Below are 9401 nucleotides of genomic sequence, written 5' to 3' on the forward strand. Positions count from 1 at the left end.
GACATGGATTATGGGGACTAAGCTATATCATCAACTATGTTACAACTAGAAGCAACCTTTGAGTGATGAGCATTACGATGTAATGACATTTTGATCATTTTAGTGATGGGATCAATAGGGGGTCATGGTATCGTCAAAGGTGTTGTAAAATAGTGTTTGATGATGTGGAAGGATTGGTTTCTGAAGGGGTTCAATAATCCTGATTTTTTATTTGCAAGAGAACATTAGCTCTGACCATGAAAATGTCATGATCAATTGGGTCATTAGAACTACCCCCAGTTAGATTTTGGTATTGATGAGAGGAAACCTCGTATTGCGTGGCCACAACCCCCTGGTGGGGGAAAGGGTTCTTCATTACTAAAGGTTGTTGGTTTGTCCTCCCTAGGAAGGTTACACAAAATTAACCCTCGTGTTTGGTTGAGGTGGGGGATTAGGGTGTGGAGGTGTAGGAAAAGGGTAGTAAGGGTTCCATTGTCCTGGGTTGGTGTAAGTGGTTTGGGAGGTTGACACAGTCTCCATGGTGGATGAAGGGTACACATTACCTTATGTGGGATGATATTGGTTTCCCTGGATGCTAGGGTACCAGTTACTTTGCATAACAAGACACTGATTAACTTGAGTGGGAGGATTTTGAGAGTGGAAAGGGAAAATGGGAAAATATCTCATGTTGGTTGGAACTTGGGTTGTAGGTGGACCCCCAAATGATTGGAAATGGGGTTGTCCACTATACATATTTTTAGAATGTTGGAAAGTGTTCCCAGATTTATTTTGAGTAAGGGTTCCAATTAAACCAATCATCGCATTTGACATGCCTAGTTTATCTTGCCAGAATGACTGTAATAGGGGATCATATGGGAGTACAGTGTAAAGGTACCTCAACTAAGTGTAAAGGTACCTCAACTATTGAGATTTACTGATATACACTTCCTCAATTTAGTGCATGATTGTAGCAACATATTTTGCAATTTCTGGCAAAAGAGATTTCAAAAATAAATCGAGGCAGAGGTCCTTTTTTATGTTCACTTTATAGAGGCTAATATGCTTTCACCACTCGTGGACATGGTCTAAAATATGAGTGGAGTTATTTTATCGAAAGTGGGTCAATAATTCAAGCCCTCTATCATGACACTTGGAGTTGGAAGAATGTGAGGAAAGATTGAGCTAGATATCCAAACGTGTCATGGTAACATGATGCCTCACTCACATAGCATTTCATTGTGGGGCTCGTGAGGGTGCATTGAAACAGTCACAAACAAACTATCCTCAATGATATTGTTGGATGAACAACACAAATGAAAGGTCATGATGTGGTTGGCAGGACCTCCCCCATGTTTACCTTCAAACTTAAGAATGTTTGAAGGAGCTTGGTTGGCATGGGAGACCATTGTGGATTATGGTCAATTGGGTCATTTGTGAGCTTAGTTAGATTAGGTAGGTTTAAAGAAGCTACAAATGGGATTTTGTTGGTGTTTTCCATATTGGAATGACCTCGGGATGTAGTCTAGAAAGAGTTCCCTTGTGGGGAGGAACAAGTAGGACTGCTTGGGGGAGTAGTATGTGTACTCCCTACAAGGGTATTAAAAGGGGTACCTTGAGGGGGAGGGGTCCCAATCAAGGTTTCTCCAATAAAGGATGACCCAATCAAATTCATTGAATGATGTCTTCTACGCCTAGATGGCGAGAGACCTAGCACACCTCTCAATAAAGGGAGGAGGTTTAAAATGCAATCAGAGCAATGGGTAACCCGTGGTTCTCCTATGGTGCCTATGTGGGTGTGTGTTAATTCATATGGGGAGAGGAGCATTTCTATCAAAGAAAATAAAACACATAAATAAGACAAAGAAAAAATAAATGGTTAATTCTCCTTTTTAACTTTATGTTATGTGTGTTGGGAGGTATAAATGCTATATTTACAACCACATTTAAATTTGTCAATTCGGGGTCGTAAGACTTGGAGACGTAGCACAATATATGCCAGAATATGATCTCAGGGATTTATAAAATCAAAAACCCTCAAAATAATTCAAAAAGGAAATCATGCAAGAAAAGACATTCCAAAGTAAACACACCACAATAAATAAAGAATTCAAAGCTTCTTCAAAGACTACAGCTACAATGCAAATATGAGAGCATGAAACAAATTCAATTTCAAACTATTTTAAAATTTGTACTTAAGAAAAATCATTAAATGCCTCTTGCTACTAGAAAGGAATTGTAGTGTTCAATTTAAGAAATTTAAGTTTGCTGATTGGAAATATCTTCAAAGAGTTTTGCTGGACAGTTCAAGAACTTGGACTAAAAGTCTCTTCATGTTAATTCTGGCAATAAATTATAAAGATGAATATTTAAAATCCCACGATTAAAAATGCTTATGAATGTCCAAATAAAATTAATTAATTAAATCAGAGCTTCCAACAATCATATCATAACTATCATCTCCATTATAAATCCTTACAATTGAAAATCAATTTCATTAGATAATGAATTGAACACAGAAAATAGTGGAAATGAGGAACATAAATAAAAGAAATTCTCGCTAACTAAATATACTCAGACATATATTCTATAATAACGACATCACTGAACTCATGCATCAAACCTGCATAATTAAATATCAAAACATAAAGGAGATCTAAAAAAACGAAATTGTGGAATCAGAATTTAAATCACTCATGCATGAAATCAAATGCAATTAAATACATCACACAAAGAGGAAATAAAATGCAGTGAAATGAATAAATATTAAGTAATTTGGCAACGAGCTGGATGATGGGCCCAACCACCCAGCTCGATCTTCCTATAAAAACTAAATCAAAATACTATCTTCGAAAATTCATAAGAACATCGATTCTCAAGAATGTGATGTACAGGCTCAGGTCTAGATCTCCACGTAGCCTAGCGTTTTTCCTCCCGGTGATCCTATGTGATCCCCATCCTCCCTATGCATGCACATCAATCTCCATTATATAGCAACAATGCTTCTCTAATTAAATGGATCAATGGTTACATATAATATAAATTTAAGATTTTTGGATAATATAAATTAATTAAAATTAGAACAAGAATATTTTCTTCCAATTTCAAGTTTGAGTTGCTACAATCCTGGCTTCTGGAAGTAATTTGACTTCATTGCAATGCTAGTAGGGGCAACGCACAGCTGGTGAGCTCTAGTCCATCATCATCATCTTTATTTATCAAGGATGTTGGCATTTTCCAATAATTTGTTACCTCATTACTTTTACCTTTTATAAATAACTGTAACACCTCATTCATTGATAGACGCCTTATCGTTGAATTTCTTACACAGAGTGAAGCAATTAACACCATTCTCTTCATCTGATGAGTTGTAATATTGACCTTGAAGCAGTGGATCTATTAGTTCAAGGATGTTTCTAGACTCCATTAAGGGTTTAGCCCAAGACAATATATTCTTCTCAGAAGCATCCACTGATCTACGAATTGAGATAATCTCAAGCAACAACACTCGAAAAGCCAGTGACAATGTAGAGAGTAACTGTTCGAATGTAGGATTTTTACTAATTCGATCTTTCCCCACTGCAAGTAAGATGATACAAACTGAAAACACGAAACTTGTTGCAATGAATTTGTACAGAGCATCATTGCTTTCATCGTTGATTTGGAAAGAGAAGGCATACATGATTGATGCCAAGGATTTGAAGATAATATAAGAAACAATTGCAACAGACCCATTAAACCAAGAGATATTCCTACTCCTCTCAATAAACTTATCTTTGTGATAGCGTTCAAGATCTAATATATTGTTCAATATCACAAACAATCCTGTAACCAAATTTGACAAGCATATGGCAATTATTGTTAATGTTTTGGCCTCCCCCCCGCTATAGATGAAACAATTCCAAGACTGGTAAGTGATACTATCAAACCACCATATATAATACTTTTTAGAATGTCCCTAAATATGCAAAATCATCTTAAAAAAATTATTCAAAAGGCATCATCATCGTTATCTAGAAGAGTTTGGATCATAGCTGCTACATGTTCTGCCTCATACTGTTGCTGGGTTCTCTTGCCTAGCAGTGTCCCCACAATAAAAGCAAATTTTATCACCGTTAGTTAAAAACACAAGAGGATGGACTTCAACACCAATGGTAGGCTCATATTTCTTCTCAAACTACCCGGTAATATGAAGCTTTACTGTTTTAGAAACCATTTTGACAATCCAAAATATGAAATATGTGGTTCAAAATCCCTGCCTAGTCAAGACATTTGAAGCCTTTATATCTCTATGGATGATGCATTGTTGGCAACATTTGTGTAGATAATGCAACCCCCGTGTTGTTCCAATTGCTAACTTGTACCTAATTGACCATTCCAGCACCCTAGTCTTAGTACCATGAAGGAGTGAAGCCAAACTACCATGCACATTGAAATGAAATATGAGATGAACACTGTTCTTTATGCAGCACTGAAACATTCAATGCACAACAAAATACTCAGATTATGTACTTAACTTGTGTTTTAATATTCCCATGACCATAGCTTCCTTATAATGTCGAATTTTGCCAAACTGTTTTTGGGTTATTTGAATGAGGGTGCTCGAAACAAAACCCGCATGTCAAAATTTCAATATTCTTCCCCATTTGATCACAAAATTCATATTTTCACCTACAATGATCTCATTCTGTACTTAAATATGTTTCTTCTTCCGTACTCAAATTCCTTAAATATGTTTCTTCTTCCGTACTCAAATGCATTTTAAGAAGCATTCATGCACTACTGGTGCTAGACTTATTCAACTACGACCAAGAAGAAATATTATGAATGAACTTTACACACAAAACATTCTTCTATTTTAATAGATATTTTCTCTAAATGCCTCTAACTATCAGCTTAATAAGATAATAATGATTAAAAGCACTAGTCACAAGCATATAATTATTTGATAAGAATCGTAAAAATCTGGACAAAAAGGGAGCTCAACATCCCCCCATGCTGATCTTCTTGCACGTCCTCGTGCAAGCCAAACCTTTAGACTATAAAACTATGAAAGAATGCAGGGGAAATGTTTGAAGATCAAACTATGCTTCCGATAAATGTCAGCAAAAATTTCAGCAAGGATGAAGATGCCTAGTATTTTAAAGCATTCATTAGCCTACAACATAACTATTACAATACTGGCTGAAACCGTGTTACAGTTCTAATCAATTGTGGGAATGTAACAAGATCAAGTACAAAAAGTAGACATTATGGAGAAAAGATATCACACATACTGGTTATCTTGTCCCAAATGAACTCCTGGTTTTGTTTTTGTCCAGATTCTTATGATAAAAATCAAATTTTGCTAAAAAAGGTGCAATTTTCAAGAAGACTATCACAAGATTTCTGCACCTATTATAACAATCTTGTACCTAAGTCATGTATCATGTATTTAGAGGTAACTACAATCAATACACATTGCTACCAATCAACACTTTGTGAGTAAACATGATTGAGTATTTCATCACTTCAAATACCATAAGAATTAAAGTTATGATACCAGAAAAGGGAAAGCAATATGACACTTTCCTGGACCAATCAACAACCTCTTTATTGAACACTTAAATTTCATTGTCATCTGGATTCAAAACGAAGTTTCTTCTTAATCTAGTACAAAGAATTACCTTCACTAAGGGTACCACTTCATTAAAGATTCTTGATTTTTGAAAGATAGAACTCAAAGCATCATGTTCAAATCATCTTAAAACCATTGTCCAAGAATTAAAATGACGAGTTTCAGGGAAAGAGAAGGATAACCAAGCAAATCATAGTATATGATCAACTTTAATACCACAGACATGGCCCTGCTGCCCACAGGTGTCCATAACCTTGGTAGGGATGTCTTTTAACCCAATGAAATGTATGTGTCCCACTTACTAGATATAGATTCAGAGTTAGATTATTTGACTTTTAGATGAAGGCCACTGTCCTGGCTTGGTAACCAGCTAATGGCAGTGCCACTCACAAAAAGTAACATGGATGAACAGACCGACTCATGATGAGACCTCCTGTCTTCCAGCTTTTTGGCTGAAAGCCATTACTTTTCCATGGTGACCAGCAACAATAATGTCATGCATGTTAGGTCTTATGATCATGGTAGGTCGGCTAATCACAAGACCTCCTATCATTCCCTAAATTGTTTATAACTCTGATTATGATTAAACTTTAAAGGTTACTAAATAAGTGGGGAGACAGATCTACTCCTTAAGAGTATAGGATGGCGTGAAAAGTTTTTAATGACTAATCATTACTAGCTAGTTCCTCTACCCTAAAGACTTATTAAAAATATCCCAGATAATGACTGAAAGATTCTTTGAGTTAATAATGCTAGTGTTCTTGTGAAAAACTTATTATGATCTTTTACAAGAGTGGTCCACCATAGGGGGCTCTCCAATAGTACATTCTAAGGGAAACTGAAAATATATATCTCATATGACAACTCATTAGAGTGATTAATCATGGTTACTTTTGAAAAATCATGAGGTATTAGAGTGAATCGTACTCAACAAGATTTGTCACAGATGTGTGTCAACAACTAATGTGGATCAAAAGAAGTTTCAGTGGCTATACTTTGAAAATCAAAACCCTAATAGCGTTATTATAACAACTTTATTCATTTATTCTCCTACCCTACTCTACCCTAAAAAGAAGAAGACTCCTTTTTAAGTATAGGAGTACTTCCAATGCATCCATGTGTGCAATAGAAGGACAATTATACTCATGTTCAAATTTGAAAAGTATATATGAGAAAATACTAGAACATGAGGTACCAACTGCACTAATTGATGTGATGCTACAAATTGTCGAATGATAAAGGAGGAGTGGATATTGACAGTCATTTGGAACTAGGATTCTATGGGATCCATATACTCTTGGTTACTTGATTCATGGGCAACATCCATTGCATCATGCAAATCCTCCACATTTCCTTGTCTATCCTCTAAAGTGCAGGTCGGATCAAATAGATGTTCTTCTTCTAATGGCTTCTCCTCATCATGCATGATCCATAGCTTCTCAGTCTCCTCAGGAAGATCTTCTGGATCCTCATGAATCTTCTCTTCCAGAGGAATAGACCTTTCTCTGATTGATGCCAAAATGTGATCTTTCTGTGAAGCAAAGACCCTAGCTTCTGCTAGAATTTGAGATAATTCTTGGAATAGCATCACACTTCCTGACATTTTCTTGCTAGCTGGAAAATATGATTAGCACCAAACTTGAAATCTTCATTTATTCAGGCAACCAAACTTTGGAGTGACCCAAACAAAAGTGGATGCATGGCTCTTCACTCACGTCTTACCATCATCTCTGCCTTTTAGTTGCCCTGCGATGGTAAAAAATAAAAATAATAAATAATAAATCAACAAATCTCAATTGCAGTAAAGAAAACAAGCACACTTGCAGTAAATAAAATCACTCATTTTCAGTAAAGAAAACCTGGCATGTGAGCTTTCCAACAATACCATCCAGTATGCTTCAGAAAGCAAGGGGAATCTCATTAATCTAAAAATTCAATTACGAAAAAAAAGCATAACAAAACATGAGGCCTTATCCTACAACGCCTCCCCGGCAACGACACCAAAATGTTGGGAGGTATAAATGCTAGATTTACACCCACATTTAAATTTGTCAATCCGAGGTCGTAAGACTTGGAGACATAGCACAATATATGCTAGAATATGACCTCAGGGATTTGTAAAATAAAAAACCCTCAAAATTTAATCGAAAAGGAAATCATTCAAGAAAAGACATTCCAAAATAAACACACTGCAAAAAATAAAGAATTCAAAGCTTCTTCAAAGACTACAGCTAGGGTGCAAATATGAAAGCATGAAACCAATTCAATTTCAAACTATTTTAAAATTTGTAATTAAGAAAAATCATTAAATTCCTCTTGCTACTGCAAAGGAATTGCAGTGTTCAATTTAAGAAATTTAAGTTTGTTGATTGGAGATATATTCAAAGACTTTTGCTAGACAATTCAGGAACTTGGACTGAAAGTCTCTTCATGTTAATTCTGGCATTAAATTATAATGATGAATATTTAAAATCCTACGATTAAAAATGCTTATGAATGTCCAGATAATATTAATTAATTAAATCAAAATTTCCAACAAAGATATGATAACTATTATATCCATTATAAATCCTTACAATTGAAAATCTATTTCGTTAGATAATGAATTGAACACAGAAAATAGTGGAAATGAGGAACACAAATAAAAAAAAATGCTTGCTAACTAAATATACTCATAAATAAATTCTATAATAATGATATCATTGAACTCATGCATCAACGCTGTATAATTAAATATCAAAACATAAAGGAGATCTAAAAAACGAAATTGTGGAATCAAAATTTAAATCACTCATGCATGAAATCAAATGCAGTGAAATAAATCACACAAAGAGGAAATAAAACCCAGTGAAGTGAATAAATATTAAGTAATTTGGCAACGAGCTGGATGATGGGCCCAACCACCTAGCTCGATCTTCCTGTAAAAACTAAATCAAAATACCATCTTCAGAAATTCATAAGAACATCGAAATATAAATTAATACAAAATCCTATTGCTACTGAAATCAAATTAGGAAAATGCTAAATCATATAGCGCTGGGCTCCAATGGTCTCCTCCATGGATCATTCCACTGGGCTCAGATTACTCTCATGGCATAGTTAAAACCGATTCTCAAGAATGCGATGTACATGCTTAGATCTAGATCTCCATGTAGCCTAGTGTTTTTCCTCCTAGCGATCCCGTGCGATCCCTGTCCTCCATATGCATGCACATCAATCTCCATTATACAGCAGCAGTGCTGCCCTAATTAAATGGATCGATGGTTACATATAATATAAGTTTAAGATTTTTGGTTAATATAAATTAATTAAAATCAGAATAAGAAGATTTTCTTCCAATTTCTTGTTTTAGTTACTGCAATCCCGACTTCTGGAAGTAATTTGACTTCATCGCATTGCTGGAAAGGGCAACGCACAGCTCGCGAGCTCCAGTCCATCATCATCATCTTTATTTATCAAGGATGTTGGCATTTTCCAATAATCTGTTACCTCATTACTTTGACCTTTTATAAATAACTGTAACACCTCATTCATTGATGGCCGCCATATAGTTGAATGTCTTACGCAGAGTGAAGCAATTAACACCATTCTCTTCATCTGATGAGTGTCATATTGACCTTGAAGACGTGGATCTATTAGTTCATGGATGTTTCCAGACTCCATTAAGGGTTTAGCCCAAGGCAATATATTCTGCTCAGAAGCATCCACTGATCTACGATCTGAGATAATCTCAAGCAACAACACTCCAAAAGCCAATGACAGTGTAGAGAGTAATTATTCGAATGTAGGATTTTTACTAATACGAGCT

The 9401-nt window shown here is 35.4% G+C and overlaps 1 pseudogene; it reads right to left on the reverse strand.

The window, feature by feature from the left end:
* Positions 1–3126: 3126 nt before the first annotated feature.
* Positions 3127–7196, reverse strand: LOC149144478 (putative receptor-like serine/threonine-protein kinase At5g57670; annotated as a pseudogene).
* Between the last annotated feature and the right edge of the window lie 2205 nt (positions 7197–9401).

Source organism: Pinus tabuliformis, chromosome X, assembly GCF_031772625.1.
Source record: "Pinus tabuliformis cultivar Carrire ecotype Pingquan chromosome X, CPIR1, whole genome shotgun sequence".
Lineage (NCBI taxonomy): Eukaryota > Viridiplantae > Streptophyta > Pinopsida > Pinales > Pinaceae > Pinus > Pinus tabuliformis.